Source organism: Fundulus heteroclitus, unplaced genomic scaffold (genome assembly GCF_011125445.2).
Source record: "Fundulus heteroclitus isolate FHET01 unplaced genomic scaffold, MU-UCD_Fhet_4.1 scaffold_85, whole genome shotgun sequence".
Classification (NCBI taxonomy): Eukaryota; Metazoa; Chordata; class Actinopteri; order Cyprinodontiformes; family Fundulidae; genus Fundulus; species Fundulus heteroclitus.
In genome coordinates this window covers 495,510-507,379 of record NW_023397307.1, presented here as the reverse complement: position 1 = coordinate 507,379, position 11,870 = coordinate 495,510, and the positions used below count along the sequence as shown (strand labels likewise).

The window sequence follows — 11,870 nt, the reverse complement described above, 5'->3', positions numbered from 1 at the left end:
TTCAATAGTCCGGGTTGTTGGTGCAGATCCAGTTCCCTTCTCTGTGTTGGTAGTTGGAGGGTGGACAGGCAGGCGAGCGCAGGTAGGAGGGCTGAACAGAATGATCTGTGGTTCTTCTCCGGTTTGATATTGTTTCCAGGAGTTCTTCTGATACAGGTCCAAGGCGTAGGTTGCCAGGTCTTTCACTGGTGGGTTCGAGGTTGTAGGAGGAACAAGGACAGGAACAAGGTTAGGTTCTGGTTGCATAGGTTTCTAGGGTAACACAAGGAGTTGGTCTGTACCACGCTGATATTAAATCTGACAAATCTTTTTCTGTTTCAGGGCAGTAAGGGTAACAAAATTATTTATTTTTCCTAAAGTTTAATGAAGACTTTTATTAGTTTCTTCTAAATCAGAAGTTCACATTGCGCGGTGCCTTTAAACCATTTTAGCAAAGAACACACAAGAATTCTGCTTATTTCACAACATCTGGGGTTGAAGGAGACACATCTGGGGATATATTCATAAAAACATGAATATATGAACCTGTGTATTTTTTGAGTATCTTAGTATTGAATGCACAATAACAAGGTACATTTACACATGGCACTATAGGACCAGTTTGATATAACACAATTTTATACAATATTTATAATTGGGGGGTTCCCGCTCCATCTCACCATCAGTTTGGGGGTCCTTGGCCTGGAAAACGTTGAAGACCCATGGTTTAGATAATAAATGATTTCTGAACTGCAAAGTACTTAAAAATGTATTTATTCATACTGTGTGTCCAATAGACATGTTAGAATTTATTAAAATAGTAAATACATAATTCTATTTAATTGCTCACATTGTGCACACTTCCTTTCCTATGTGCAGGGCGCCGGTCTAATGAGAATAAATGTAGGCGCAGCAACTTGGGCAAGCACGTGATCTGAGGCTGACTTTTAATTGGTTATCTAGGGTTTTTGCACAGGGCGCATAGCTCTGTGTCCCGGACACACCCATTCTGTTGTGTCATTACTGGTAGAGTGTCAGTACTGGCTAATTTTTTTAAAAACATTGTGTGATTGGACAATCCCCGATTCGACTCAGCTCAGCTGCAGTTCGTTAGGTTGATTCACGGTTATGCTTGCCAAGTTGAGTAGTTTCAAAATGAGAGAAAATTCTGTTTTGTCTTTACAAAAAAATGCTTTTACAAAGCGTTCACTTGAAGAAAAAAAACAAGATAAAGGAGCTTGGACCGGATCGTCTTAATTTACAAATTCAGCAGGAGGCAAGTGATCTCTCCACTCCATGGTTGGAAAAGCAGTGTAGGTAGTAGTCAGCCAGTGAAGAGGCGTCGGACACTCAGTGTAGAAGACCATGAAAGGATTGCTGCAGAGGTGAGTTGTTGTGGAAAATCACTGTTACACTGGTTTATAGTAATGTTATTTAATATATTAGGAAGATGTGCGTTGTAGTTAGAAATACCTTTAGTTGTGTCTATGCTGTGTAGGTATGTTGATGTAATGTTTGTCAGCAAGATATTTTATTATTTATACTGAAGTTTATGGGTAATGGGGAATAAAACATTTGGTTACTGAATTTTGTATAATCTTGTCCCACAAAAATGCTGTAACACATTTCATAACACAGCCTTAAAAAATGGCAGCAAATGTTATTAAAATCAGGAAAACAATCTAGAAGAAGTCTTTTCAGAAACTGTCACGCTCTTGAAGATCCTCATCACCACACCCATGACCACAGCAGAAGCTGAAAGATGCTTTTTAACTCTGAAAAGAATCAAGACTTTTCTGAGAAACTCAATGACTCAGGACAGGCTGAATGCATTGGCCATGTTGTCAATGGAGAAAAGACTAGTCACAGAGATGACTGACTTTAACAAGAATATAATTGAGAAATTTGCTGGGCAGAAGGAAAGGAGGGCAAAATTCATGTTCAAATAGTGCTATTTTTTAAGATTTGTTTTGTTTGTTTTTCATTTGTTTGCTTGTGTGCGCCCCCCTCAGTTTTTTTAGCACCAGCCGCCACTGCTCATAACATTAACGTTAGCCCTTCCATCGGACCTATCAGTCTCTGTACTGTTGTCCTGTTGCTACAACCTTGCCTTTCCTGAAACAGGACGCATTTCAAAGCATCCTTTTGCTTACTTGAATGCAACCTTTGCGTGATGTCCTTTTTAAGATAACAGCATGGTTGTTGTGAGAGCATGATTTCACGGCAATCTGTAAGCAAAATCACGTCAGACTTAGCTTCACAACTCGCTTAGTTAATGCAGCAGTTTTGTAGTACGCATTTTTGCTGTCAGCAGAGGGATAGCAACAGAAAGATGAATGTTGAAATTAATTTTCAGATGTTATACTTTACTGTCGTATAAATGTCATTTTGTCTCATGCAGTGGCGTAGGAATGGGGGGGGGGCAACTTTTGAGTTAAAATTTAATTTTAACTTTTTCCATTATTTTAATAAATACTACAATAAGAAAGCTATCAATATCAACAAGAAGTATTTGGCTACCTAATTAATTGATAGTGTTACTGTAATTGAATTCAATTCTTATTATTAATTAATTTTTCTCTTAATTAAATTTTTAATTACTTGTAGTCTACTGGTTATTTAATTATCGTTTTAATGTTCAAATTCATTTTTTATTATTTTGTTTAATATGGGTTAAGCTTCAGTACTCTTTGTATGTGTAAATTGTTTACATCTTGTGTGACTATGTACTGTTTACTGGGAATAAGTAACATGTGTGGGCATCTTCTCGGTATCCAACTTTTATGAGTCTGTCCACTTAATGACCTCTTGACTCATGCTTCTTTAATCAGCATGCTCATTAAACATGTTAAATAGGGTGCATTTCACTTTTCCTTGCCTATGGACCAAAAAGATTTTTTGGTTCGCTCAGCTCGCCATTTGGCTATAATACCTTATCTATCTTACCCCCCCCCCCCACACACACACACACACACACATTTTAAAACCTTCCTACGCTCCAAGTCATGTATACACATTACTGAGGGGTTGAAGTTAATGTTTGGTTTCCTGCATGGAATGAAACATAATGAATGTTAAATGTATGTCCATTTATTTCTCCTCAGGTCTTGCACTCTCAGCGCATTAATGAGACTCCCCTGAAGCCATGGGTCATCATTGCCAACGATGGCCAGGTTTGCTGTGCACACTGTACATGCATGGCTGGCATTGCAGAGGCATGTACACATGTTGGGGCTCTATTGTTTGAGATTGAGGCAGCAGTCCGCATCCGTGGAAAAAAGAGAGTGACAGATGTGCCAGCTTACTGGAAAATACCAGCAGGAATTAACAAAGTCCACGGAGAAGTCGCCCACAAGATGGACTTTACTTCAGCAAAGGCGCAGAGGATTGCTCTGGACAGAGTCATCAATGACAACAGTCCCATGCCTGGCCTACGGACACGGGCCAGCAGACGCACGCCCCAAGCCACGTTGGACGACTTGTCGTCACTGCTCCCTGTTCTTCATAAGCATAGGGCAGTTTGTATGTCCACAATGGAGACCTACTTTCACGACTATGCTGATCCTGTCCAGCCAGCTGTGATGCCAAAACCCCTGCAAGACCGTCTGCGTGACCCACAGCTTGATAATGCTCCACTAGCTGTCCTTCTCCAGCACTGTGAGACAGTGAAAGACATCGCAGCTGTGTCAAAGGAACAAGCCAACACCATCAGCAGCCACACAAAGCAGCAACATAAGTCATCTGCCTGGTATGGAGTACGGGCAGGGAGAGTAACCGCCTCAGCAATGCATGCAGTTGGTGTTTGCAACATTGAGAAGCCGGCTGTGTCCACGGTGCGAAAAGTGTGCTACCCAACAGCACTGTTGACCACACAAGACACAAGATGGGGAATTGAGCATGAGGAGACTGCAAGGAGTGTGTATCAGGCCAAGCAAGCACCACACCACACTGACCTGAAAATTGAGCTGTCTGGTTTCTGCGTCAACCCTGAGTTTCCTCAAGTAGGCGCTTCACCTGATGGATCACTTCACTGTATCTGCTGTGGGAAAGGCTGCCTGGAAATAAAGTGTCCGGCAAAGCACAAGAACAACACTGTCCAGGAGGCTTGTGTTGGTGACAGGGACTTCTGTCTCCAACTTGTGGACAACACATATCAACTTAAACAAGGCCACAGATACTACACACAGGTGCAGACACAGATCTTTGTGAGTAAGTCCAAATACTGTGACTTTGTGGTGTGGACACAGAAAGATCTTGTTGTTGTCCGAGTCATGCCAGATGTCAGGTTCTGGGAGTCATGTCTACAGAAGGCACAGGAATTTTTCCTGAAGGTTTCCCTCCCTGAGCTCATTTGCCACCACTACACACAAGATGCCTCCGCACTGCAGACCTCAAGAGTTATGGCTGTCAAATCTCCTAACACTGTAAAAGTCCCAAAAGTAAGAGGGCAAAAGAGAGCGAGGAAGAGGACCACAGAACATAAAGAGAATACGTGGTGCGTGTGCCAAGGGCTGAGGAACTGGATGACATGGTTGCGTGTGACAACGAGATCTGTGCGACGCAGTGGTTCCACCTTTCCTGTGTTGGACTTGATGCAACCACTGCAGCAGGTAACTCCTGGTTTTGTGATGCATGTCTATAGTAGCTGTCCAAAGACATATATTCTGTATTAATAAACATTGTTATATATTATATCAGATTGTATATTATAACATATTGTTATATTATTGTATATTACTATATATTGTATAGATACCTTTATTTATACATTTTAAGAAATGTATATTCATTATTATTATTATTATTATTATTATTATAATATAAGAAATTGCACTACCATTTTTATTTGTATCTGTTATTGTTTACTATATTTATAATTTGCACTACCTCCATTTTCTGTGTCCATTGTTGTTTTATAGATACCTATTTATTAATAGTATTGAACATTTTTTATAAAAACATAGTATTTGTTATTGTTATAAGAAATTGCACTACCATTTTAATTTGTATCTGCTATTGTTTACTATATTTATAATTTGCACTACCTCCATTTATTTGTATCTTCTATTGTTTATTTAATTTGCACAACCTCCATTTTCTGTGTCCATTGTTGTTTTATAGATACCTATTTATTAATAGTATTGAATTTTTTTTATAAAAACATAGTATTTGTTATTGTTATAAGAAATTGCACTACATTTTCTATGCGTCCATTTTTTTTAACCCTTTACCTTCAAGCATTCCAACTGCACTGCACCGTTCTGCAGTGCACTGTGTTCTCAAGTTTCACTACTTGAAAATAAACACTGAAAAACATGTGATTGTCTGACACCTCTTGCTTTTGGGTATGGATGCAACAGACACCTATGGCTGAAAACCACTTGTTAGATGTTAGCTTAGAGTATATTGTCAGTACAAATAAATTGTCAATTCAATATTGATCAACATTCTTTGTTTTAATACAGTACAGCAGAAACAGCAGAATGAAGTTGTTGAAACCAATTTTAAAGGTAACCAATAATGATAAAGGAGAAACCAGATGCACATTTATTTCAGCACAACACTAGGGCTCATGTTTGTCAGAACACAACATGCAGACACAATCTTATCAAGAAATGTCATGTCTTCATCCTTGCATGGCAACACCATGTGAAAAGGTGCTTTAGCTGACAAAATGGTGTACTTGTTGCGGACGGTTCCGATCACCCTTTCCACATGAATTCGGAGGTGGGCAATTTTTCTTGTGCTCTCCACGTCTCTTGCATCCAGCTGACAGCGTCCTTTTGTGAAAGCTGGGATCTTTACTTCGGCACACATAAGTCCCACACTGTCCTGTATGTCAAAGCCGCGGTCAGCCAACACCAAATCTCCAGGTAACAGTTTGTCCAAAATCCCACAGTTATCAGTTACATGCTTATCAGTGACACCCCCCCCCCCTTCCCTTGGAAATGAAAGAAATTGAGCCCTGTGGTGTAATACCAATGAGGAACTTCATAGGTGCGTTGTGTTTGTAGTGGGAATATGACTGAGCTTGAGCTTTAAGATTTGATGGTCTCTGTATAAATATTTCAAAACAGTCCAGAATAACAGCAACACGCTTCCCAAAGGCCTCCACAAACTGATGGGGCATAGTTGCATGCAGCGCGTCTCGCCCTGGCCAGTTAATCAAAGGGCTGATGCGTGCATGCAGAACATTTATGGTGTCGCTGAACGTTTTGGAAACAGTTTTTCTGTCTACAAAAAAGAGGTGGGCAATGTGTTGTATAGGTAAGTTTAATCTAAGGCGCATTAGGGTCAGGAAAAGCATCTGAAAAGGTGACAATACTTTACTACTCTGTGTCATGTACGGTCCAACACAGGCTAGGACACCCATGACAACTTCAAGGTGTGGAAGTCCAGTGTAGTATTTCACTTTGACGTCGTCATCCTTCAGGAAATGTTCATCCATTTTTCTCTGGCCAAGCTCACATTTCAGGGTCCTGTTCTCCTCCAGCAGCCGGTTGATTTCAGCACGCCGGCGCTGACAGAAGTCACATTCTGTCAGCAGTGTCTGCTCAGCTCCATCCTCTGCTGGTGCTGGTGTCTCCACTGTGGATCAAATAAGGAAATATTTTAGCTAAATGTGCATCATGCAGCTGAAACAGCAACAAAAGCAATATAAGGTGTTGTTTCTGCTGGCTCTGTAAGGCTTACCTGGTGGAACAAGGTCATCAATAACTGTCTCATCCATCGCAGGTGTGCTGTCAGTCCTTTGCCGTTTTCTCTTTTCCTGTCTCTCATAGCGTGCAGTCTTTGTGGCCTTCATCTCAGTGTGGCCCAAGTGTAGTGATGGTGCCCAATCCGGATGCGAGTTGTACATTTCATTTGCTGGTTTTCCTGGTAACAAAATTTTAAATTGTTATCCATAGCAGAAGTGTTGAACACATATAGAACCATAATGTTATCAAAGATCCTATGATTACATTACAAGACGGCTGGTAAGTGCTAGGATCAGCAGAACTTGTAAGTGGTGCTATGAGAGATGTTGTTCTCTAAAGAGCTGGGTCTTCAGGAGTTTTTTGAAAATGGAGAGGGATGCCCCTGCCCTTGTAGGAACTGGCAGTGTGTTCTACCGAAGAGGATGAAATGCTGGGCGCGCATTCATGCATGCATGTGGTGTCGCAGTTGAAGGAAAGAAACAACGTAGGCTATAAAATAAAACCGTGCATGTTTAACTTACCAGAACGAAAATGCAGGGAATGCACTCTCGACGCCCAAGCCCTATACCGCACAGTGACGTCACAAACTAGGAGGAGGCAGTACTGTTCTTCACCAAGATGGCTGCCCCCATAAAAAGGACCTTCAAATGAAAATTACTCTTAATTAAAAAAGCTTATCATTTATTGAACAATATGTAATAATTTTATATTTAAACATTGTTCTTTGTCTTTGAAATATTGACAGATTAAATTTGGTATTATCTGTTTTTCCTTATCATCCAAAATAGTTATATATCAAAATTATGGAAATTGTATAATCCGCGTTATATGTTTTACAAAATCATAATACTAAAATATTTGTATTCTATAAAATTGAAACCACCTGTCCATGTACTCTTTGAACCTAATTCCTTTGAGGGCTCAATAGAGGGCATAGTTATATCCTAGTTGAGGTTTGGTTACTTCCCCTTGAAGTAAAGTTAGAATTGGACCATGTATAAATTTGAATTATTAATTTCTTAAATATTATTAAATTTTCTTAGAATTAATTAATTAATTAATTAATTAATTAAGTATTTTTACATTTTATGCACAACATTAAGTTTAATGACCTGTGGTTGCCTATACCTCTTGTGGTAGTTCTTTGTTTGGTAAATACCTCCTAAATGTTGAGAAGATAATGATGTGCCTCAAAAAAATAAGTCTTAAGCCTACAGTGCTGATATAGATGTAGATGTACTGGTTGCTTCTTTAATCAGCATTCTCATTAAACATGTTAAATAGGGGTGCATTTCACTTTCCTTGCAAATTGACCCAAAAGAGTTTTTGGTTTGCTTCGCTCGCATTATTATTATTATTATTGTCATCAATTCACATTCAAAATGTTTTGTTTTGCTTGTCAGTTTATCAATGCAGTTGTTTAATAAATATTGACAGTACTCCACACAAACCCTGGATGGCAGCTGTGGTCGTGGTTAATTTGTTTTTGCCAGTGAATATTAGCTGTCAGTCAACTCCTCGTCTATAGGAGGAGAGACTCTGGAATGACGAAACTGATGGATTTAAGCGATAAAAGCTAAAACTCTTTCTGAAAGCTGCTGAGTCACAGTAACAGATTAGATTTCTTCTAGAATAAGGACTCCTCTGTCTAAAAGCCTGTCAAACCACCATCACAGGCTGCTATTAGGGCTTCAGTCCCAGAGGTTCTGAGTTCAACTCCCACAAGCTGCCATTCTGGGTCCCTGAGCAAGACCCTTAACCCCCAATTGCTCCCCAGTCGCCGCACTGTGGCAGCCCACTGCTCCCCAAGGGGATGGGTTAAGATGCAGAAGTGAATTTCTCCATTGTGAGATCAATAAAGTTCAATTATTTATTATTATTATGTGATGGAGCTTGATTATTAAGGGCTTTATACATTAGAAGAAGAATTTTAAATTCTATTCTTGATTTAACAGAAAGCCAATTGAAGGAAGCTAAAATAGGAGAAATATGATCCCTCTTGTTGACTTTCATCAGAACTCTTGCTGCAGCATTTTGGATCAGCTGAAGACTTTGAACTGCATTTTGTGGACTTCCTGAAAGTAAAGAATTACAATAGTCCAGCCTTGAAGTAACAAATGCATGGACTAGTTTTTCAGCTTCACTCCTGGACAGAATGTTTCTAATTTTGGCGATATTCCTGGGGTGAAAAAGGAAACTCTGGAAACCTGTTTAATAAGGGATTTAAATTACATGTCTTGGTCAAAAATAACACCAAGATTTTTTACTTTATTACCAGAGGCCAAGTTAATGCCATCCAGATGAAGTGATTGGTAAAGAAGTTTATTTTTTGAGGACTCTGGTCCAAAGATTACAACTTCTGGAAATTTAAAGTCATCCAGCTTTTGATGGCATCAAGACATGACTGCAGTCAAAGTAACTGATTGGATTCATCAGGATTTATGGACAAATATAGCTGAGTGTCATCAGCATAACAGTGGAAATTAATCCCATGCTGTCTGATAATTTTGCCGATCGGAAGCATATATATAATAAAGAGAATTGGTCCAAGGACTGAACCCTGTGGTACTCCACAGGTGACCCTAGAGTTTGAAGAAGATGTATTATTAACATGAACAAACTGGAATCTGTCCAGTTTGGGCTAAACCGATAAGATTTAAACCAGCCTAATAGACCCTTTTCACAGTGACGTCATGCAACTTCCGTTCTGCGGTGAAGCAGGGAATCTTTATTTCCGCTTTCTCCGTGAGCAGTGTTTTTACATAGGGAATTCACACAGTCCCTCACCAATCTACCCAAATTTCGTTTGGGAGACATGCACAGACTGGCACAAAAGCTTTCGGCCACACCAGCCTCCAAACTCGACAAAGATTACAAGTTCATTGTGGAACAATACCTTTTCGATTATGAAGGTAAGAGCTTTGTCTTCTTAGCTCTGTTGTTAGCATAGATGCTAGGATAATGATAGCTATGCTACCAACAGGGCTTTTGTCATGTATTAGTTTTCTATTTCTCCATTATATTGCTATGCTAGCTTTATTGCTATATCAGCTATTCTGTTTCACAGCTTTTAGCCAATGAGTCACACCAGGAATATAGTTGATGTATAATGTTGAGCCTTTTCATACTTTGTTTTAGAACAGTGTTAAATGCTGTTGGCCACTTGGTCACAGTTAGAGCACGCTGTCACAGCTCTATGAATAAACATGAGGAGCCTCAATCCCTTCAGCTTTTTCTTTTTGTGTATTTTACTGCCGTTGCAGACTTTGCAGTATCCCACAAAATTCCTCTGTGGGTTCAGTGTGTTTCTCAGTCTCGTCAGTAGATTTGAGCCTCCATTAATAAAATAATTCTGCCCATTCCTGTTAAAACTGTGATAGTTTAGGACATCAAAGACTGAGAAAGATGCTGTCAATAATGCTGCATGCACACTAATAATCAGTTCATTATAGTATTTATGGATTATGCTGCTGTCGGGGCAAACCCCTCGTGTCTTATAGTGTTATTTTTCAGGAACTGACCAAAAAAACATGGATTTTAAAAACTTCAGACATCACACTTCAAATATTTTAGTTATTTATTACATAGATAGGCATTCCTCGGTTTTTAATATTTTAACTAAATCATGCTTGCATGAATCAGTGTTCTTGACTAAAGTCAAATGAAGGATTGAGCCTGAGAGTGCCATAAAAACAACAAGACCTGGTTTCTTATCAGATTTTTATAGTCTTCAATCCAAATAATGGTGTCCCTTAGGGGTAATTTGATTCTGGTTTTACCTGTCCTGTTTATCGTGCTGCCTTGCTTCGGTTCCCCTCTGCCTTACAGAAGAGCCTGCTGCCGAGCTCTGGTGGGTTCTCCCCTGAACTGTCAATTCTCTGTCGAGCTGTGGACCCTGATGCCTGTTCCTGGTTCCAAGAAGTCTCTCTCCAGGCCGTCAGCTCCTGCCAACACCATCACCCTGTTCCCGTGCAGTTCTACCTCGCTGGTTACATCACCCTCCATCCCATCAAATCTTCAATAAAGACTTTCATTTTAAGTCCCTTGTGTGTGGTTCAGGGTTCATCCATAGACAAATTAGACTTAGACAACTTTATTTGTCATTTTGTATGCACAGAGTGGGTACAGAATTAAATTTCATTTGCATACAGCTTGAGAATTACAGTAAATTACAGGATAAAGTGCAGCAGTGATTTAACAGTAAACAATTGAAATGTAAACAATGCAGGAGAAAGAGACAGTGTGCGATCACAGTGTACAGGTGAGTATTTTTAAAAACCATTTGTATGTGCAGAAATTAATTAATTTCTCAGATTAATTTTCTTTCATTAACAAAATGATTTTGACAGCTGTAATAAAAATATATATGGTGACCCACTGAAATTAAGCAAAATAAACTTATAACTCAATTATCTTTAAGAAAGAAAGATGGAGTTTAATTTGTTAAAAAAAATCACTGGGAGAGGGATGGCAGCTGTAGTTCTAGGTCTCCTCGGAAGAGAAGTGCTGACTGCAGGCGTAAGTGCTGCCGCGAAGGATTTTAAAATTTGGCCCCTCGTCTCTTCTTATTGTCGTCACCCAACGGGCTCGAATCTCAGCATCAGCCGGGAAGTCGTGAAAACTGAGATATGGAAAGGTTTTTTTTGTTGTTCGAACACTGTGGGACACTGCAGTAGCAGTTTCCCTGTGATTGAGCCATGCTTGGTGGATATGATGCTGCTGAGAGATGGACACAAGGAGGACAAGGGGAGAAAAAATAGATTAATTATAATTCTTTTTAAAACCTTTATTTAACCAGATAAATTCCCATTGAGATTAAGATCTCTTTTTTTAAAGGTTGATCCGACTAAGAGGTCAGCAGCACATGTCATTACTAATGCAGTATAACAAAACAATTTCAGGCTTCTACTTAAAATACACAGTATTTTTTTCACAAAAACTAAGAAAAAAGTGCATTAATATAAAGTGCAAATAATATGAGTAATGCAACACAGAAAATTTTAAATTCAGACCCAGAGGCATTGTCCAATAGACCCACAGTCATTTTTTTTAGGAATGAACAAAAATATTTAAATGGAATAAGATCTTTTGAATTCAGTGACTGCAATTATATATAACACGTCACCATAATAAAGTAAGGGGAACAATGTAGAAGATAAATGTCTCTTTTTTTCACTCAGTGAAAAACAAGAT

General features: G+C 39.2%; 1 pseudogene; it reads right to left on the bottom strand.

Annotated features, from left to right (window-relative positions):
• Positions 1-5,453: 5,453 nt before the first annotated feature.
• On the bottom strand, positions 5,454-6,852 carry LOC105924693 (annotated as a pseudogene).
• Positions 6,853-11,870: the final 5,018 nt, after the last annotated feature.